This window comes from Lithobates pipiens, unplaced genomic scaffold, assembly GCF_037356315.1.
Source record: "Lithobates pipiens isolate NorthernLeopardFrog02 unplaced genomic scaffold, aLitPip1_a1.2 Scaffold_3, whole genome shotgun sequence".
Lineage (NCBI taxonomy): Eukaryota > Metazoa > Chordata > Amphibia > Anura > Ranidae > Lithobates > Lithobates pipiens.
In genome coordinates, this window is record NW_027507790.1 from 14,201,009 (window position 1) to 14,224,085 (window position 23,077).

Consider the following 23,077-nt stretch of genomic DNA (forward strand, 5'->3'; position numbering starts at 1 on the left):
CACCGCCAGGTTTTTATAGCGCTAGGTACCCCGATATACTACCCAATAATGTTTTTAACCCCCTGATTGCCGCTAGTTAACCCTTTCACCCCCTTTTGCCAGTGTCACTAAGCGATCATTTTTCTGATCGCTGCATGTGTCGCTAGGTAGCTAGTTATTTTTTTAGGTTCACCGCCAGGTTTTTATATCGCTAGGTACCCCGATATACTACCCAATAATGTTTTTAACCCCCTGATTGCCGCTAGTTAACCCTTTCACCCCCTTTTGCCAGTGTCACTAAGCGATCGTTTTTCTGATCGCTGCATTAGTGTCGCTACAGTCGCTAGGTAGCTAGTTATTTTTTTAGGTTCACCGCCAGGTTTTTATAGCGCTAGGTACCCCGATATACTACCCAATAATGGTTTTAACCCCCTGATTTCCGCTAGTTAACCCTTTCACCCCCTTTTGCCAGTGTCACTAAGCGATAATTTTTCTGAACGCTGCATCAGTGTCGCTAGTGTCGCTAGGTAGCTAGTTAACTAGGCTCCCAAAAAGTCCCCCACATGTGGTATCCCCGTACTCGGGAGAAGCAGCAGAATTTATTTTGGGGTGTAATTTGACTTCTGCCCATAGCATGTGTGAGCAATATATCATTTAGTGACAACTTTGTGCAAAAAAAAAAAAGTTTGTAATATTCCCGCAACTTTTGGCAAAATATAAAATATTCCATGGACTCAACATGCCTCTCAGTAAATAGCTTGGGGTGTCTACTTTCCAAAATGGGGTCATTTGGGGGAGTTTTGTGCTATTTTGGCATTTTATGGCCTTCGAAACTGTGATAGGTAGTGAGGAGTTAAATCAAAAATTTGCACCCTTAGAAATCCTGAAGGTGGTGATTGGTTTTCGGGGTGCCGTGCGCGACTAGACTCCCAAAAAGTCCCACACATGTGGTATCCCCGTACTCGGGAGAAGCAGCAGAATGTATTTTGGGGTATCATTTCACATATAACCATGGCATGTGTGAGCAATATATCATTTAGTGACAACTTTTTGTAAAAAAAAATTTTTTTTTTTTTTTTTGTCATTATTCAATCCCTTAGGACAAAAAAAAAAAATATTCAATGGGCTCAACATACCCATCAGCAATTTCCTTGGGGTGTCTACTTTCCAAAATGGGGTCATTTGGGGGGGATTTGTACTGCCCTGCCATTTTAGCACCTCAAGAAATGAGATCGGCAGTCATAAATTAAAAGCTGTGTAAATTCCAGAAAATGTACTCTAGTTTGTAGACGCTATAACTTTTGCGCAAACCAAAAAATATACGCTTATTGACATTTTTTTTACTAAAGACATGTGGCTGAATAAATTTTGCCCTCAATGTATGACTAAAATTTAGTTTATTCGATTTTTCTTATAACAAAAAGAAGAAAATATCTTTTTTTTTCAAAATTTTCGCTCTTTTTCCATTTATATCGCAAAAAAAAAAAATCGCAGAGGCAATCAAATACCATCAAAAGAAAGCTCTATTTGTGGGAAGAAAAGGACGCAAATTTCGTTTGGGTGCAATATTGCATGACCGCGCAATTACCAGTTAAAGCAGCGCAGTGCGAAATTGCAAAAAGACCTCTGGTCCTTAAGGTGTTTATTGGTCCGGAGCTGAAGTGGTTAAGTGGTTAATGCATTCTATGCATTAAGATAAAAAGCCTTCTGTGTGAAACAGCCCCCCCCCCAATACTCACCTGAGCCCATCTCGATCCAACAATGTTGCAGCAGAGACTCGGCTGTCTGGGACTCTTCCTCCTCATTGGCTGAGACAGCAGTGGGTGCCATTGGCTCCCGTTGCTCTCAAAGTCAGTGAGCCAATGAGGATAGAGAGAGGGGGCGGGGCTGGGCCATAGCTCCATGTCTGCTGCTTGCTGTGTGGGGACTCAACAGAAGGGAGGGGCCAGAAACTCCAAAACAGGACCCGAGAAGAGAACGATCTGGCCTGCTCTGGGCAAAATCACTGCACAGAGCAAGTAAGTATCACTTAAATATCACTTTAAGCATTTCTCTATAACTTCCAAACTCATTATATACTCCTGGAGTAAAAAAAAATCAAATATGTTATCGTTTATGGTATTAAGGTTTAAACAAACTACACACACACACTCTGGATGGTGGTTTGAGGAGGCCTGTAATGCTGCACAGTGCTCTAGACGGTGGTCTGAAGGGGCCTGTAATGTGCAGTGTACTGGAGAGTGGTCTGAGGAAGCCTGTAAAGCATAGTGCTCTGAAATGGTGGTCTGAGAAGGCCTGTAATGCATAGTGCTCTGGACGGTCATGAGTTGGACTCTCGGGAGGTCTGTAATGCACAGTGCTTTGGATGGTCGTCTGAGAAGGCCTTTAATGCTGCACAGGGCTAAGCATGCCACACCACAAAGCACGCTATGGTCGCTACCTTGCTTGCCGGGAGGGGAAACACTCATGGCTTTACAGACGGAGCTTCAAGGAAACCGGGTAAGCATCCCTTCCTCACATTTTCATTCTGTTGTCGTTCGTTGATGAAAATGGAATTGATTTTCGTCATAATTTTTGTAACTGGAAATATGCCACTGATGAACATTATGACAAAAATGTTTTAGTCTATGAAATTAACACTGGTTTAGATACAGAGGAACTCTTGAAATAACTTTCAGATCTAAAATCTTCTAATAACATTCAGATACAATTAATATATCTACAGCTCATGGTACATTAGCATAAACAGTATTTTGAAATGTAACATTAGATAAAAAAGCGAGGGGGTATACAAACCACACCAAGGTATGAGTTTATGGGGGAAGAAGGAGACTCTTGTGTAATGTAAATGTGGATACAATAAATAATATGTAGAATAGAAATAGAGATTGAATAAAATAGAGATTGAATGTATGTGTTGTTACATGTATATTGAAATAATCAATAAATAAAAATAAAAATAAAGAATAGATAAAAAAAAAACGAATTCAACATGTCTTGTGTATTTGACACCCAGGGCTACTCTATACAACAAATGTATTCAGTAATCTAATTAAACAAATAAAAATATAGCCAGAAAAGTTCTGCAAACAGTGAAAGGGGCAGTGTTCTCTCATATTGGTGGTCAGTGGAAAAACACCTGTAAGTGGAGGTTTGCCTCTTACACTGGTTCTCAGTAAAGTGGCCCCTTACACTTGTGATAAGTGTATTGTTTCCTTACATTGGTGGTCCTTGAACTGCTTACTTACATAGGTAGCCATTGGAAAAAGGGTCCTTTTACACTGGTGGTCAGTCAGAATTATTTTTTCCTATATTGGTGATCAGTAGAAAAAATGTTCCCCACATTGGTTATGGTTAGGAATGTCTCCTTCACACATAGCATTGTTGTCAGTGGTTAGTTATCTTATGCCCCATACAGACTATCAGATTTTCTGCTGATTTCGGTCTTGAGATTTAGCAAAACCATGTAGTGCAAGGACCTGCCTGATTGCATACAAATTGAAACTCCTAAGGTTTGACCTCATATTATATGGTTTTGGTAAATCTGAAGGAAAAATTCAGCAGAAAATCTGATAGTGTGTATGGGGCTTTAGTCACAAAATTGTTAATTGCTCAAGGAACCCCTAGCAACCTCCAAAGGAACCTTGGTTGAGAAAGGCTGTTCTTTGCAATCAATGTGCACATGACCATTTTTGTCAAATAAGCACCACAAGGTTGAATTTATGCAGGGGTAAAAAAACTGACAGAAAGTGGCATGTAAAAAAAAAAACATAAAAATGAGGGCAGTGCATAAAGCATGATGCTTACAACTCAGAAATGTACTTTGAATGTTAATGTTTAAAGTTTTGAGTCAGAATAATCGTTAGGAGAGGAAGGAAGCATTTTTAAGAGTAGTTTCTTTTTGCATGGAATTCTACTTTAAGCAAGCAAAACATTATTCAGAACTTTAGCCATTGAAAACAGCATCCGCATCAGTGGGAGAAATAATCCACATTGATAGGAGGAAAAATCCCCACCCCCGCATCAGCGTCTGTGGGAGCAAGAATCCCCTCTCCCAGCATCCTCCCCTCTCCTTGCATCCTCATCAGTGGGAGGAAGAATCTCCCATCCCAGCATCTGCATCAGTGGGAGCAAGAATCCCTTTTCCCAGCATCTTCATAAGTGGAAAAAATAAACTCCCTCTTAGACTGCATCAGGGGGAGGAAGAATCCCCCTTCCCGGAATCCACATCAGTGGGAGAAAAAAATCCCCCTTCCCGGAATCTGCATCAGTGGGAGAAAAAAATCCCCCTTCCCGGAATCTGCATCAGTGGGAGAAAAAAATCCCCCTTCCCGGAATCTGCATCAGCAGAAGAAAAATCCCTCTTCCCAGCATCTGCATCAGTGGGAGAAAAAAATCCCTCTTCCCAGCATCTGAATCAGTGGAAGGAATAATCCCCACTCCCAGCATCTGCATCAGTGGGAGGAATAATCCCCACTCCCAAAATCCGCATCAATGGAAGGAATAATCCCCACTCCCAGAGTCCGCATAAAAGGGAAGATGAATTCCCCTCTCAGCATCTGCACCAGTGGGAGGAAGAATCCCCTCTCCTAGAATCTGCATAAATGTGAAGAAGAATTCCCCTGCCAGCATCTGCATCAGTGGGAGAAAAAATCCCTCTTCCCAGCATCTGCATCAGTGGAAGGAATGATCCCTCTTCCCAGCATCTGCATCAGTGGGAGGAATAATCCCCACTCCTAGCATCTGCATCAGTGGGAGGAATAATCCCTCTTCCCAGCATCTGCATCAGTGGGATGAATAATCCCCACTCCTAGCATCTGCATCAGTGGGAGGAATAATCCCCACTCCTAGCATCTGCATCAGTGGGAGAAATAATCCCTCTTCCCAGCATCTGCATCAGTGGGATGAATAATCCCCACTCCTAGCATCTGCATCAGTGGGAGGAATAATCCCTCTTCCCAGCATCTGCATCAGTGGGAGGAATAATCCCCACTCCCAGCATCTGCATCAGTGGGAGGAATAATCCCTCTTCCCAGCATCTGCATCAGTGGGAGGAATAATCCCCACTCCCAGCATCTGAATCAGTGGGAGGAATAATCCCCACTCCCAGCATCTGCATCAGTGGGAGGAATAATCCCTCTTCCCAGCATCTGCATCAGTGGGAGGAATAATCCCCACTCCCAGCATCTGAATCAGTGGGAGGAATAATCCCCACTCCCAGCATCTGCATCAGTGGGAGGAATAATCCCTCTTCCCAGCATCTGCATCAGTGGGAGGAATAATCCCCACTCCCAGCATCTGAATCAGTGGGAGGAATAATCCCCACTCCCAGCATCTGCATCAGTGGGAGGAATAATCCCTCTTCCCAGCATCTGCATCAGTGGGAGGAATAATCCCCACTCCCAGCATCTGAATCAGTGGGAGGAATAATCCCCACTCCCAGCATCTGCATCAGTGGGAGGAATAATCCCCACCCCCAGAATCTGAATCAGTGGGAGGAATAATCCCCACTCCCAGCATCTGCATCAGTGGGAGGAATAATCCCCACCCCCAGAATCTGAATCAGTGGGAGGAATAATCCCCACTCCCAGCATCTGCATCAGTGGGAGGAATAATCTCCACTCCCAGCATCTGAATCAGTGGGAGGAATAATCCCCACTCCCAGCATCTGAATCAGTGGGAGGAATAATCCCCACCCCCAGCATTTACATCAGTGGGAGGAATAATCCCCACTCCCAGAGTCCACATAAGAGGGAAGATGAATTCCCCTCTCAGCATCTGCATCAGTGGGAGGAAGAATCCCCTCTCCTAGAATCTGCATAAATGTGAAGAAGAATCCCTCTGCCAGCATCTGCATCAGTGGGAGGAAGAAAGAAAATTATTGCCAAAATAAAAACAGATATTTAACTTTTATTTTTTATTTAAATAATAACTTCAAAATCAGAATTAGCAGAAGTGCTTGTTTTATTGTATACCTGCATTTCAGCTTTCAATGCTGAAATAAATTATGCATCAAACTTATTTCCTTATTTTGTATGTCGCTAAGCTCATTTTCCAGGCACACCAAAGATGATACTGCCTTAGACACCGACTCCCCACCAAGTGTAGTTTTATTATTTAACTCTGAACACCAGGCAGGTGTAAAAAAAAACTAAATAAATTAATAAACGTGTTTTGTTGTCTGTAACCTAAAAGAACAAAAACATTTCCTTATTACTTGGCTATTTGTAAGATAGCATAACTGATTATTTACTTCTTCATTAAAGCAAAACTCAAAAAATAACAAGATAAAAACACAGCACATTAAAAGAAAAAAACAGAACCAACTTCTGAATAAATATTCAGAGAGATTTCCCCTGCAGTGCTTTTTTTTGCCAATAGATGTCCCCAAGTCTGTTGGCCATCATCATTTAACCTATCTCCTCTGAGCCCAGTTTGTTCTGGACCTGTCCCAGCAAGTTACTGGACAGCGATAGGAAAAACAGCATGGTGATGAGTTCATCACTTTGTCACCTTTTGTATTTCTTCTTCCTCTCACACTCTAGCTCTACTATACAAGGACTACAAAACGCTGATACCAGGTCATAGTCAGGTACATAGACCGCTCACAGTTTGAAAAAAATACACTAAATTATAAATTAATATTACCAGACTATATTGTTTAATGTAGTGTAGTCTGTAGAGGTCCTGGACCTGGCTGTGCTGGGGAGCATGGAAGTGTGGATACCAAAACTATTCATGCAGAATTACAAATCCTTTGTCAGACAAAACAGTTGACATATTTGCATTTAAGTTTTGTATTTAGCTGCTTTTCTAAAGCTCAGCAAATACAAATGGTTGGTTCATTAGGCTGACTAACCAATCACATTGCATCTTTTGCTTTTATGTGATATACAATACATATTTCATAGCAATAAATGCAAAGCACAAGTTCATTTGCTATGGCTACAGCTTTATGATTTTGTAGGTAAATGTTTTATGAAAAGGATCCTTTACCTCTACTTTGTATCAGACAGTTTAGCTATATATGACACTGCAGACAGAAATGTCTTCTATTGCTGTCTCCCTTGTAAGTAATGTAACACAATGTGCTTTGTATCTTTACAGCCCTAAGCAATAGCTGTTGCTATACAGAACTGGAATTTCATACCTGGGTTAGTTAGGTATTTGTAAGTGCAGCAGATGATTTTAAAAATGTAATTATTTCCCATGGTATTTAATAGTAGCATAAAGGCTACTATATAAAAAAAACAACAAACAAAAATTCCCAGTTAACTTACCAGCCAGCCTGCAACAAACCAAATTAGCCCCGTCTAATATTTCACATTAAAACAAGGGGATTCACTTGCACACATTTGCACATATAAATGCGTAAGCTGCAGAGGCCACATCATGGCACCCTAGCAATAACCATGGATATATTAAGGGCAAGTAAGTCTGGAGGGAGACCATCTCTCTTTAAAGCTATAGGGATGCACTGGACACCCAGTAATAGCACAATGGCAGCGAAGGTATCCAATGTGTTTCCTCACAAATTCACTAACATTACAAACAAGTGGCAACCACCCCAACCTATAACTGGCCTTTGCAGCAAGGAGCACATGGAAGGGTGACGCATGTCAATAAACAAACAAAAATTCCCAGCTCATTTACCAGCCAGCCTGCAACAAACTGAATTGTCCTGTTTAACAGTTTATTTTAAACACATTTGCAAATATATGCGTAAGCTGCAAAGGCCACGTCACGACACCCCAGAGTGCTACAGTCCTAACTCTATACATTTTGAGAGTCTCCAAAGTTGTAGCACATATATAATAATGGATAGATTAAGAGCAGGTATGCCTGGAGGGAGGATATATATATAACAACAAATATTAAAGCTTATCTAAACACAAAATCAAAAAAATTAGCATATTGAAGTTTATCATAGATGTGCTGGCTGCATTGGTTTTCTTTATTCAAATTATTGTTTTTTTTTTATCCTTATGTTATACTTACCTGCTCTGTGCAATGTTTTTTCACAGAACAACAGTGAATCTCCTCTTCTAGAATCCCCCGTCTGTTTTCTCCACTCCTCTTCTCTGACTGCCCCCATAGCAAGCCGCTTGCTATGAGGAAACTTATGCAGGCATGCTTCTGGGCCGGACAGAAGAGCTGCTGCAGACAGGACATCGCTGGATCGAGAACTCAGGTAAGTGTTTAAGGAGGGGGTTGGGGGGAGCTGCTATTGAAAGTTTTTTTATCTTAATGCAGAAGATGCATTAAAGTGATTGTAAAGCTTTGATTTAAATAAATAAGAATAACAAACATGTCATACTTACCTCCTCTTCTGGGGTCCGCCAGCGGCACTCCTGGTCCCTCCTCTTCTTGAGTGACCCCACGGAGAGCCGACTTCCATGGGGGCACTCGTGCAGGCATGCTCCCGAGTTCTGCTGCTGCATCCATTGACAGAGACAGCGAGTCCTGCTGCTGCATCCATTGACAAAGACAGCGAGTCCTGCCCTCCGGCTCTCATGTCACTGGATTTGATTGAGAGCAGCAGGGGCCACTGGCTATCAATCTATCCAATGAGGACCCGAGACAGCGGCTGGAGCTGCTGGGCTCGTTCTCATAACTGGAAAGATCGGGTTCAGGTAAGTAAAAAGGGGTAGCTGCACCACAGAAGGTTTTTCACCTTAATGCATTAAGGTGAAAAGCCGTGAGGAGTTAACTGGTTTGCGACCGGCACACGCCAATGTACGTCGCATGCCCCCCGGACTCGATCGCCGAGGGGATACCCGTGATCGTCTCATGTGGAGGAAGACAGTGTCACTGATCACTGCTCCCCGTGATTGGGAACAGAGATCAGTGACGTGTCACACATAGCCACGCCATGCCCCAGGACATACTTAACCCTTAACCTGCCCCCTAGTGGTTAACCCCTTCACAGCCAGTGTAATTTACACATGACATTTGTAGAGCACTGATTGCTGTATAGATGACAATGGTCCCAAAAAGGTGTCAAAAATGTCCGATGTGTCCGCCATAATGTCGCAGTCATGATAAAAATCGCTGCTCGCCTCCATTACTAGTAAAAAAAAAAATTATTAATAAAAATGCCATAAAACTATCCCCTATTTTGTAAACACTATAACTTTTGTGCAAATCAATCAATAAACGCTTATTGCCATTTTTTTTTTTTTTTACCAAAGATATGTTGAAGAATACGTATCGGCCTAAACTGAGGAAAAAAATTGTTTTTTTTATATATTTTTGGGGGATATTTATTATAGCAAAATGTAAAAAAAATTGGTTTTTTTTCCTAAATTTTCTTTTTTTTTTTGTTTATAGCGCAAAAAATAAAAACCGCAGTGGTGATCAAATACCACCAAAAGAAAGCTCTATTTGTTTGGAAGCCACGCAGCACGACCGCGCAATTGTCAGTTAAAGCGATGTAGTGCTGAATCGCAAAAAGTGCTCTGGTCAGGAAGGGGGTAAAATCTTTCGGGGCTTAAGCGGTTAAGGCAAAAAAACCTTTTGCCTTTATAAACAATTTATGTTTTGTTTTATCCGGTTATCCTGCAAATCACAAATACTCTGCCCCTATGTGTCTACACTCACTTCTAAATGGTATCTGTGTTAGGAGCTATGCTTGTCAAACAGGCTGTAGGCTTTGTTCATCTCCATTACATGGTACATTAATGTGATTAGTCGTTTACAAAAGATAGATAACATTGTTTATGATGTCTTTTTACTGCACATCTTCTCACATCAAGTGACGAGGACACTGCATTTCTGGCGAGATCAAAACTATTTTCTATACTTGCTAGAAATGTTCTTAGCCCAAAAAATGAAAACTAATGCCACAATTTAGCACTAGTAGACTGCAACATATTGCCGTTTTGTTTTTGGCTTTAGATACACTTTATTATTTTATAGAACAGTAATCGTGGTTACGTCTGTTATAATCCTTTGAAAGTTTGTTTAAACCTATGCAGCTGCTCAGCAAAAGTACATTTTAAATTCCTGCCCATGTTCGGGAATGAAACAGATCATAATAGACCAATGGTACTAAATTCTGCAGGGTGCCTGTGCCTAGCAGTATGGTTGTGTGTTCCTGAGCTACCAAAGATACTTCTCCTAGGATGCCTAATACCTGCAGATTTCCACACAAAGGTCTGAATGATGCCAAACGCAGCCATACATGGCTCTAATTGCTGCTGATTCATGCTGATTTGGTGGAAGTTCGAGCCATAGGTGCCCCCGTCAGCACCAATTGTATAATGGACTTTTGTCACAGGAGCAGGGTGGAATTTATTGGCCAAGCAGAGCCAGCATCCAATCAGTTGCATGCACTATTGGAGTATTCTGACAGCTTCTGGAGCCAGATGTCAGAATGCAATAATTATCAGGGAAGATTTGTCCATCAGTGCTGTTCCATGTGAATGGAGGAATCTGTTATAGATGTTTTTCGTTCAGCCAAAAGAAAGGCCACCAACTAATAAAATGGCTTTACATACACTTTTAATTGCATTAAAAATGTAACATTTTCTTTGGATAGAATGGTCAATTGAATGATCTGTGAAGTATAAAAGAGAAAGATAGGTAATAAATTCTGTGTTTTTCTACCCCTTTTTCTTATTAGCCAAAAAAAGGACCTTAATGGTTTAAAGGAGAATCACTCACCCCATTTTAGAACAGAAAACTGCCCAAGTTTTGTATTTAGAAGAGCTGGAGATCTCAAAGGCTTTCTTGGCATCTGCCACAGACAGCAGTTTCTTCTGGTCATTTAGTGTATGTATGATATTAAAGTGTATGCAAAGCCAAAACTTTTTCTCTTTGGACAGAACAAAGAATGTTTAAAGATCCCTTGTGTGCTGTATGTGTCCTATTGGGGAGATTTCTCTGAAGTTCTTTCCCTAAAGACACAGCAGGTAGTTACGGGGGATCTCTTCAAAGTGAGGGGATATACCCTCTTAGACAGTTATGACCAGAACATCTGTCCCCATTTATACATTTCTTCAACCTCATGTGCATATTCAATTTTTTTTTACCCCCGCTAAGGGCTGAAAAAAGGTTAAATGCGCCCGCAATGCAGCGCTGCAGCAGCGGTATACACTGCTCCTACAGCGCCTCAAAGATGCGGCTTGCAGGACTTTTTTGTGTCCTGCCAGAGCACCGCTCCAGTGTGAAAGCCCGAGGTCTTTCACACTGGAGTGAGAGGAGAGGCTCTTTACAGGCACTATGCAGGCGCTATTGAAGCACTTCATTTGAAGTTACTGGAGGTGACATTCCTGTCTGTCCTTGTTTCAGACATATTTTTCACCCCCCCCCCCAAATTCCTGCTCCCCTACGTACCAATATAGTATTAATGTACTTTTTTTGCAAAGCTTTCCATTTATTCTACCCACGCTTACCTCACTCTCTTCATGTATGTTTAAAAGCCCTCCTCCATTACTTCTGCCTTACTTCCTGAAAACACTTTAAGTCGTGACACAGGAAGGAGTTCACCAGCTGAGGGTGGATGATGCAGGGTGTGTGCTAATGAAATCAGCTGGCCAACTCCTTCCTGTGTTATGACTTAAACATCCATGAAGAGAGTGAGGTAAGAGTGGGTAGAATAAATGGAAAGCTGTTTTATTTTTGCAAAAGAAGTACATTAATGCTATATTGGTACATAGGAGAGCAGGAATTAAGAAAAAAAAGCAAAAAAAAAGGTGAACTTATCCCTTAAAGTGGTTCTAAAGCCTTAAAGTGGTTGTAAACACTTTACAACCACTTTATACTACAGGCAAGCCTATAATTAGGCTTTCCTGTAGCTACGCTGGATATCTCCTAAAACTTGACCGGTTTAGGACATATCCCTGTATTTGCATGTGCCGACGTCATCGGCCGATGCGCACTTAAGCAAACTGAAGCAATGGCACGTATGTGCCGTTGCCAGCGGCTCCCACGCGCATATGCGCGGGAGTGACGTCATCGCAGCTCCGGACAATCACAGCGCCGGAGCCGCGATACCCAGAAGTAACCCCTTGGGGAGATATCGGCCGCCAAAGCAGTGAAGAGGAGCGATGCGGGGGCTACGATCTCAGGTAAGTAAATCATAATGAGCTAGTATGCTATGCATCCACTGTCTCTCTCATTAGACAGATTAATAGCAGCAGGAGACATTGGCTCCAGCTGCTGTCAATCAAATCCTGTGACACCAGAGCGAGGGGGGGGGCAGAGCCCTGCTGTTTGTGTCAATAGATGCAGCAGCAAGACTCGGGAGCGAGCCTGTACGCGTGCCCCCAGGAAAAGTGGCTTTCCGTGGGGGCACCCGATAAAGAGGAGGGGCTTGGAGCACCAGCGGGGACCCCAGAAGAAAAGGATCGGGGCTGCTCTGTGCAAAACTACTGCACAGAGCAGGTAAGCATAGACAGGTTTTTTTTGTTTTGTTTTTTAAATAAACCAAAATGTTTACAGCCACTTTAATAGCCAGAAAGAACCCCCATAGCCCTTTGTCTTCTAGTCATATATATAGCAGCCCAAAAACTAGTCAAAACCGGTTTGAGCCAAACCACAGAACTGAGAGATCAGATGTTCCCAACTTTCCATAGAAAAATGAAATCACATGTCTCATTATACATTAAACATGTTGTATATAGATAAAAGTGATTACTTATACACTAACATAATTGATAACATTAAACTATTACTAAGTTTCTTCTAAATCAATAACTAAACATACACTACAAATGCTCTTTAGAGGGAGTGAATCTCTCTAACACAGACAGCAATAAAAACCTGTCTGGGGTTTTAACCCTTCTAAAATGTATTTAATAACGAAATATAAATGGCTTTACATACACTTTTAATTGCATCGGAAATGTTATATTTTCTTTGCAAAGAATGGCCAATTGATGGATCTATCAAGTATAAAAGAAGGTGATAGGAGATTAATTCTGCTTTTCTATCTCTTTTTCTTATTCACCAAAAAAATAAAAAAAAAAGGACCTTAATGGTTAAAAGAAGAATCACTCACCCCTTTTAGAGTGGGAGACTGTCCAGGTTTTGCGTTTAGAAGAGCTGGAGACCTCAAAGGCTTTCTTGGCATCTGCCACAGACAGCAGTTTCTCCTGGTCTTCTGGTTCTAGCTTGGTGTTCTCCTGGATTGTGGGTGCCTCTGAGAAGACCCCTTTATTGCTCTGTATGGAGTGGTCGGGAGGAGGAGGTCCTGTGTCCCACAATACAGCCTCCTCTCCAACATTCTCCACTCCAGCATCCTCATGGCTATATATAGGCGGTTCATCTGCGATGTCACTGCTGCTAGAGCTTAGACTGTCCCTAAACAAGGGATCCAGCTGGTATATACGTTTTGGGGGTGCTCTGCTCCCGGAAGAGCCCTCCTTTTCTCGCTCATAGGTATAAACGCTGTTCTTGGTAGAGTCCAGGTGACTTTGACAGCTGCCAGGTGTCAGCCTAATATTAGTGCACCCCATAGCATGCCGATGATGATCAGTGCTTAGAAATTCGTCCTCGTTGGTCATCAAGTGGTCAGTACTGAGGGATTTCTCCAGACCACCTTGTAGAGACAACCTGCTGACCTGTCTATGTCCTTCACTGCTCTCTGAAGCTGAGCGGGTCAACCTTCTGATGCTACCCTGTAGATAGGAGAGGAGGTTGTCACTCTCTGCTCTTCTGTATAGCTTCACCTTCCTCATCCTGTGTTCTCCTGAGCCCTGATCTCTCTCTATATCCCTCTGGAGTTTAGAAGCCTTGTCACTAGTTGTCTCCTCTGAGGACCTGGAGAGATCATGCCCTTCACTCCAACTTCTAGACTCATCTTCTTCCATCTTGCACACAATGACATTCAGGTTCCTGCCATGATTGCTGGCTGTCACTTTCTTGCTCCGCTTCATATCCATCATCTCACTTCCATGTTTAGCTACCAGCTCTACAGGGAAGCCCCCACTGTCTAGAAGATCCCAGCTGACACTCCTTTCTTCTACTTTCCATTTTCTTCTCTGAATGAACTCCTTGCTGGACATATCCGCAGCTCTGTCCCCTGTGGCATGCACCCCCTCGCCCCAACAGCTTACACCTGCTCCTCGATCAGTCCTTTCTAAAGTTTTGTGATGGCTAAAAAGTGTTCTTTCACCGCAGAGAAGAGCTGGGTGCCCTAGGCTGGCATAGCCTGAAGTGCCCACCCTTCCTTCTCCTGCCTTGTCATCCAGTATTTGCATGCTGATCTGTGAGCGATTGTGATCGGAGGACGGATGAATCGGATCCATGCCGTATATACAGGACGTCTGCTCTATCGCCTTTCCACCTGCACTCTACACCAGTGTTCCGATCTCCTCTAATTACAAGGAGCTTCTATCTCTTCTTTTCCATTAAGATGTCACATCCCCTCCGCTCCTATTTATTTATTCATGCCAAGGAGAAGCTGATCCTTCCAAAGCAGCACCGTCCAGCTGATCTGTCATCTTCAAACGGGTTTTAACGTTCCTGCCATCGTGCCCCTCTTTGTTTATACCGATGGCAAAACTTTGTCTAAACTTCTCCAAGGAATTTTAGGAAGGGAAATGAAAAAGGAAGGTGATGTCAGTATACAGCTTTAAGAATGTGATGAGAAGAAGCGGTGCCATCCAATATGGGGACATAAATCTCTAATGAAGATCTTCAGGTTTCCTGCGACTTTGGTTGAGTTCTAGCAACTAAGTGCCTGACTTCTAGATGAATGTCAAACATCGCTCAGCACAAAACTATTCTACAGCCAGAAAAATATTCTTAGGCTAAACAAAACGAAGGGACAGCCTAGGAGGGCTGCAGAATCCACCTTCTTGTTTTTTTTCTTTTTTGCACAATGGATTTGCAAAATAAGTCTTGGCAAATGCAGGGGCGTTGCTAGGTCTACAAAGATAGAGCCAATAGCAGCGAAGTCATACGCTTGGGCAGGAATACAGGTGTATATAATATACATTACATATTATAATTACATCAGGGTCCCCAGAGCACCCCCCCCTTACATCAGGGTCCCCAGAGAGCCTCCCCCTTGCATCAGAGTCCCCAGAGAGCCTCCCTCTTACATCAGATACCCTAGAGAGCCTCCTCCCCCCCCATTACAATAGAGTCCCCAGAGAGCCTCCTTGCATCAGGGTCCCCAGCAGTGGTGGCCCTTCCATAGAGGGCACATGGGTGGCACCTCCCCTATTCATGCATCCGGCCCCCTGATCTACATAGCAGGGCACTGGACTATGGATTCCAATGCACAGTAGGTGTTTTTTTTTTTTTTAAGCACTTGATTAGAGCCAGAGGCTCTAATAGGCTTAAAAAAAGGGTGGGCTCAGAGCGCAGAGCATTGCGCTCTGAGTCCACCCAGTTGTGTGACGATAGTAAATAAATTTTCGCTATTGTCACACTAAAGCTGCTCCCCACCAATCAGGAGGCAGGTCGGGAGACCTGTTTCCCAATTGGCCAAAGAGTCAGGCGATCCTATTGGATGCCTAGTGCTTAGGCAGAAGAGAGAGGAGACACACAGTGGAGGAAGCCGCTGAAGGAGCAGACTCCAGAGCCGCTGCCTACACCCTGCCGCACACAAGGACCATGCTCGAGGACACCACAGCCCCCCACATAGATCGGGTAAGTGCTGAATGCCTGGGGGGGGGGGGTTGTTTGTTTGCCGTCCCCAACAAAAAGAAAAACCTACCAGCTGCCACTGGACCCCAGAGAGCCCTCACTTACATCAGGTTCCCCAAAGAGCCTCCCCCTTACATCAGGGTCCCCAAAGAGCCTCCCCCTTACATCAGGGTCCCCAAAGAGCCTCCCCCTTACATCAGGGTCCCCAAAGAGCCTCCCCCTTACATCATGGTCACCAGAGAGCCTCCCCTCTTGCATCAGGGGCCCCAGAGAGCCTCCCCTTAGATCAGGGTCCCCAGGGAGCCCCCACACTTAGTTTTAAGAGTAGTTAGGCTTAAGCCTGGAATTCCACTTTAAAGCCCAACTTTGAAAATTCTCCCTAGGAGTGGATCTGTGCATGCGCTGCAAGGGTTAACTGCTCATTGATTCTAGGGGAGATTAAAAGCACCTTTACCTACGCAATCCACTGCTCCCCCATGTTATGGCAGTGGACTGTCCCCTCTGTGTCCTCACATCCAGTGCCTTGTATTTTAGGATCTGCAGCGCCACCCCCTAAAGGGCCGCCGGATTTTGGGTCACCCTGTTCATGCACAGCCAATCAACACACATTTTCCACCTTTCATTCGGAGACAGAAAACAGTCCATGGGCTTGTTTTTGTTGTTTTATTGGGGGGGGGGACATGACTTGAATGAAGAATAGGGATTATAGGATGCCAGACTTCAAAAGAAGACTTGAGGAATACTTGTCTCACTCAGGACACTGAAAAAGATAAATAAAAATATAGCAAATTCTGGACTATAGTCCCTCCGGAACACCAACAGTGGCGCTTGCTTTGGCAAAGAATTACCCTTATAGGAGCTCTGTGTCCCCTTAGAGGAATTTAGCGCAGTCCCAAATTGCAGTAGCTCTATGTCCCCTCTCTTAAAGATACCAGCACGCCTGGCTGCTTGATAGAGCATCCCAGAACAATAGATTGGGTTTAGCTTGTTGGCACTGTCCCAGAAAAGTTTGCTGGAAAATTGCATCTGGCAGTGTTCTGCCCAGCGGGGGGGGGGGGGGGGGGGGGGGATTAGGTACTCACACTGTCCCTGGAAATCCTGCTGCTTTTAAGAAGACTTCTGTTCAGGCCTCCTGCTGTCCAAGTCCTCCCATGCTGACCAGGGTGTCCCCTAGAACAGTGGTCATCAACCCTGTCCTCTAACCCACTAACAGGCCAGGTTTTATGTAGTACCTTAGGGAGATGCAGACTAGAATACTGAAATCACTGAGCAGCAAATTATATCACCTGTGAAGTATTTCAGTTATCTTGCAAACCTGGCCTGTTATTGGGCCCTGAGGACAGGGTTGATGACCACTGCCCTAGAAGATACTGTAGGGTAGTGGAGGTCCCCCTCTGCTATCTTCCTCAGCCTGAAGACAGAGCCACCCCTGAGCCCTAGGGCCTCCGCCCAGACTACGCAACATAGCCTTACCACTCCATCTCCCACCCAACTTCCCTGTTCTCAGAGCTCCACAATATTTATGGGCTGACCCAGACCTCCACCCACTAGATTCTAGAAATTACCAGCAGCTTCTAGAACCAGGGGGAGCTACCAGAGGCTTGACCTGTAAAGGGGGAGCCTAACCTTCAGTAACCCCAACCAATTAACCAGGCTTACACAGGCTACTGTGAATCAAAATAAAATGTCCTCACTCTAAACTGTACATCAGAGGGTGCTACAGACCGCAAACTGCTGGAATACAGGGGAGAAGACATTGGGGGGACTGGTCTAGTAGCACAGAAGTTCAGATCAGTACATCTTCTTTTCTATGTTGGTGTAGAGAGTACTTGTGCGCTGCTATGTATAAACACAATTAGTGTATGTGAAAGTAATAAAAAAAAATATTGATACCTCGTGATAAATTAAAATATAAGAACAGCTGCGACCATTGTTTAGTGATCTCACACCCAAAACAATCGTAAAACAAAACATATAGGTGCACTTGTTCAACAATTAAATATATTCAGTGTTACTTTCTGTTATTTATATATATATATATATATATATATATATAAATATTTTTTCAGTGTTCATATATAGACCCCTATCTGCATTTCATGCATTAGTGGGTCAATACATATAAAACAACAAAAAGGCTGGGTTTCACACTATCGCCACATGCGGCTCACAGCAGAGGTATGGTGCATTCCTGTTCACCGTTTCAGGTCCAATTTCAACTTGAATTTTTGGCTGAATTCGGTCCTGAAACATGCCAAAAGACACACAGGGCTCCTGTGCCAATTCGTGGTGGAGATATGTGAACCGTCTCCATAGAGAACCAGTCAAAATCTCCTGCTATTGCGAATTGAAAGCAGTAAATACAGCAGCCTGTGTGTCTCCACACACAAAAAATAAGCAAACATAAAATGCAGTGGTGATGGCTTTGAAAAGTCCAACTCTACAATGACCTTAAAAATTTAGTGGATAACCCTCCACTCAAACAAACTACAATCTGTGCCAAATAACATAAAAAGTTATTGTGATGTCCTCCACCATCCACCTCTGAGTGAATTGGTTGCTCAACTTAGAAGACCTTTAGGGTCTAATCACGCCTTGTTTTAAAAGTATAGATATAAATATAGAGAGAGAGAGAGAGAGAGAGATATCTTCAGTTGTCAGGAACACCACCGCATGTAGGACAGGGATCCTCAAACTACGGCCCTCCAGCTGTTGTGAAACTACACATCCCATGAGGCATTGCAAAGCTCTGACATTCACAGACATGACTAGGCATGATGGGAATTGTAGTTCCTTAACAACTGGAGGGCCATAGTTTGAAGACCCATGGTTTAGGATATATATATAAAAAAATGTTCATTGCGCAAAAACTTTGAGGGTTTTTTTTTTTTTTTTAAACAAATAAACTGTGCACTCACATTTTTTCATGTGTACGAGACACCAGACGTGACAGGTGATGTGTCTGGTGGGGTGGGTGACGTAACTTATGGCTAACCAAGCTAAACAGGCTTGGAATTGGCAAAAACCTACTAAAGCCACCTAAATCTTAAACCTGCAGCCAACATACCATTAAGATAGTGTGCGCTGTACAGTTCTCCCATACTAGAATTAAAGTCTGGAAAAAATGTCAGAGAATAGGCCTAATCCCCAAGAAACAAGCGCTCCTGAAATAGCAACGAGATAATATTAGCGTAAATATAGATGTTTATATCTATTGCTATAAATCACATATAAAAACTCAAATCAAACATATATTAAGACAAATCGTATACCAAATTAATGGTCACGGCTGCTGCCTAAAATGAACCGCAGTTGGACATAAAATAAATGACAAAAAAGTCCTTATAGATTCAAGCAGCGCTCAAACATATGTGATCACTTCTGCACAATAAATGATCTTATTTGTCACATCAAAACAAAGTCCGTGCCTTACAAAGTTAAACTAATGTAACAACAGTATTTGTCCTGTATTTCTGCTCGCTGCAGAGCTGAGAGGTCTGGTTGGAAATCCCAGTAGATACTCAAGTCAGTAGCTGAGTTTGTTTGGTGTTGGATGATGTCATGTGTGACAAAACGCGTCAGCATGGAGCCATACGGACGTAGTGACGCTAGCAGACACAGAGCACACAGCTGAAACCTCCACTGCAGACACCATAGGAAGCGGTAGGAGATGCCATTGGCTCTGTGGGCAAGATGCCAGCTTGTGCGTAAATACCGTTACATTATTTTAACTTTGTAAGTGCACATCCTTAAGGGGAGTTTGTAATATGAAGTGGTTATTAAAGTTGATTTTTTTAAATGGGTTCACACTATGTCCATTTCTCCTTTTTTTGTTTGATCCTATTGTGGCTTGGAGCGATCATATACAACTAAAGGAGGAGAGGATTTTTCCCAGTGCAGGGAGACTGATATGCAAGGTTAAAAACTACTTTCTGGTAAGAGGCCTTTACATAAGGGGGTTCCTTTACACACACCCCCTTCTTGTTGCGGATAGCGTTTACATGTGGAGGTGTCGTCTTTCCGTGCCAGCTTTTCCCTGAAGTGTAACATATGGACTCACTTTAATACCATTCAGCTACATTGTACACTGACTTTGTATTGATGTGACAAATAAGATAATTTATTGCGCAGAAGTGATCACATACGTTTGAGCGCTGCTTGAGTCTATAAGGACTTTTTTTGTCATTTTGAATAAAAGTCTGTTTTTAAGTGCACCAGTGCCCAGACTACTAACAATAAATAATTGACATAATCTTAAACAGTAAATAGCTTTAAATCAAGCCATTTCTAACGTCTCTAGCTGCATGCAGTGTAAATTATTTAATTCCTAACGATCACAACAGACTCCAAAGTCAGGTTTCAGTAATTTCAGCCACCTGCTGAGTGTACATTAGAGGATTTGGAACATGCAGCTTACCAATAGTTGGGAGGGGGTGTGTGCAGAGACTGGATAATGGGAGATAATATTGCGTGGGGGGGGGGGATGTTGCACCCTCCTGTTCCCTACAGTGTGTGTGTGTGTTACGCACTCCTGACTTCTGTACTTTGTTTCATGTTCCTGACCTCTACACTCTATGGTTTACATACTCCTGAACCCACCTTCTGTTTGTTAGGTACTACTAAAAGCCGCACCGGTTCTTTGCACTCTTTGCAATACGCATTGCTGACCCCTGCAGTCTTCGTATTGGAATTGCTGACCTCTGCACTCTTCATTATAAACCCCGACCCCAGCACTCTGTGTGTTAAATACTCCTGCACTACTATACACTATATTGTACATTACATATTTCTGACCTCTGCATTACATACCCACAACCCCTGAACTCTGTGTCTTACAAACTCCTGCCCTACTATAAACTATTATAAACTATAATGTACATTACATTACTTATTTCTCACTAAAGTGTTCATTGCCCCACCAGTTGCTGACCTATTTTATAGTAGTACATCTCTAGCTCCTGCCGACTGCTCACAGTAAATATACTGTGAATGGGTGACAGGTGCAGGCTTGGCAACATACATGTACCTTGCTGGCTTGCTTAAAGCGGAGGTCCACCCTAAAGTGGACCTTCCGCTCATTGGAATCCTCCCCCCTTCTGGCGCCACAATTGGCACCTTTCAGGGGGGAGGGGGGTGCAGGTACCTGTACAGTACAGGTATCTGCACCCACTTCCTGGATAGCTCAATGCGGATAGGGGCGTAGATTACGCCCCTTTCCGAAAGTCCCCCGCTGCCTGCTGGGAAACACACAGATCCCAGAGGCAGCGGGTCCGTCCTCATTGCGCAGCGCGACTCACGCATGCGCAGTAGGGAACCGGGAAATGAAGCCGAAAGACTCCATTTCCTGATTCCCATACCCAAGATGGCGGCAGCACCCGAGAGACGATCGAGAGATCGGCTTCGGGTGCCGACATCGCGGGCGCGCTGGACAGGTAAGTGTCACTATTTTAAAAGTCAGCAGCTGCAGTATTTGTAGCTGCTGGCTTTTAAAAAAAAAAAAAAAAAAAAAAAAAAAAACGCGGAGTCCCGGCGGACTCCCGCTTTAAGGGTTTGCTTACAAACTGTGCTGTGACTGTACGCAGCACGAGTTTGGCCACAGATTTCAGCCAATGAGTTCAGGTGAAACCTGCTGATCAGCTATGTCCAATCACAAACAGAGTTCTGTGTGGTTTGTAAACACAGAACTCTGGGTACAGTGAACAGCGATCTGACTGTTTCTTCTCCCTGAAAAGCAGGCAAAAAAAAAAAAGTCAGATCAGAAAGTAAAAGCAGGACATATTACACTTGTTAGACACACAGTTAAACCTTGAAAAGGTCACTTACAGCCATAGATCAACATGCACCTTCATCCCAAATATAATTTTTTTATGAATTAAGGCCAGTAACAATACTGACCTAGTTCTTTTAACTTGTTGGATTTAAAGAAAATTGAATGTTTTATTATATAAACTTTTTTTTCTTACGTTTTTGGGACCATAAAAATCCTTTTAATTATTTAAAAAAAAATTGTTAGGCACGCAGTTAACTCCTTCCCAGCCAGTGATAGTGTAGTGTACTATCACGGCATTAGTGTCACTAGCAACATCAGTGTCCTTTAGTGGCTCTTCCAGTCACTGTTAGTCCCAATTGCCCCCCACCCTATCACAATCACACTAGAAGTCGTTGATCACTGCCATTACAATATAGGGCAGGGATATGCAATTAGCGGACCTCCAGCTGTTGTAGAACTACAAATCCCATGAGGCATAGCAAGACTCTGACAGCCACAAGCATGACACTCAGAGGCAGAGGCATGATGGGACTTGTAGTTTTGCAACAGCTGGAGGTCCGCTAATTGTATATCCTTGATATAGGGTCTGCAGCTGCATAAATTCCAGTATATATACCATAGTTTGTAGATGCTATATAACTTTCACGCAAACCAATTTTTCCCAAAATTCATGAAGAAATTCCATTTTTTTTTAAAACTATTTGCCATCATTCAGCCATAGCGCGGATGTGAATTCCCGGGAGGCAGCCATATGACTGCCTCCCCTGTGCACGCACCCTGCGCACACCCTACAGGGTGCGCGGAGCGCACTGTGATCACCAAGTCACTGAGACTCGGGTGATCACCGATCCGAGTAAGGGCCGGTCCCGGCCCCTTACCATGTGATCAGCTGTCAGCCAATGACAGCTAATCACATGACCAAAACAAAATGTCGGTGATTGCTTTTTTTTTTCCTCACGCTGACAGCAGAGAAAAAAAAAGCCGAGCACTGGCTCATCTTAAAGGGACATCGGTCCTGAAACGGAAGAGGCAATTGTGCCTCATTTATGCCATCTGAAAGTGCCCACAAGTGCCACCTATCAATGCCCACCAGTGGTGCCAATCAGTGCCCATCACTGCCACCTATCAGTGTCCATCAGTGCTGCCTCATCAGCGTACATCAATGATGGACAAAAATGACCAGTTTTAAAATTTTATAACAAAATTTAAAAACATTTTTTAATTTTTTTAATTCGGTCTTTTTAAAATTTTTTTAACAAAAAATAAAAATCGCACAGGTGATCAAATACCACCAAAAGAAAGCTCTATTTGGGGGAAAAAAAATTATAAAAATTTCACTTGGGTACAATGTTGTATGACTGCGTGTAGCGGCTATAACCCTTGGTAGGGCAGCCTTAACATTTGGGCTTACCGCTTACCTCCGCTTGGCTTGTTTTTATAGGTCTAGGGGTTCCCAGGGTTAGTACCCAACAACTTTGGACGCGGACACCATAAAAGTCCTTTAGAAAGGTTTTTATTTGCAGGGGTAACATCCAACAAACACAATCGTGTATGGGAACAGAGGGCAAGGGTGAAGAAACTGCTAATCATCAGAAAGTCTCTAATACCACCCAGAGAGTACCCACTCGCAGCTGGGCCCTTCAAGGCTGAACAAATCTCTAGCCAGAGATTATGGCAGTCAGCACTTTGATCTGGAACTTGTGAAATCTTTGACCTTGAATAATTGGT

The 23,077-nt window shown here is 43.2% G+C and overlaps 1 protein-coding gene across 1 annotated transcript in view; it reads right to left on the bottom strand.

Annotated features, from left to right (window-relative positions):
- The window catches only part of CORO1C (coronin 1C), a 152,911-nt gene extending 139,904 nt beyond the window's left edge, over nt 1-13,007 (bottom strand). The window contains exon 1 of the mRNA XM_077461291.1: nt 12,983-13,007. The gene's annotated coding sequence lies outside the window, so the exon portion shown is untranslated. The remainder of the gene's footprint in view (nt 1-12,982) is intronic.
- Nucleotides 13,008-23,077: the final 10,070 nt, after the last annotated feature.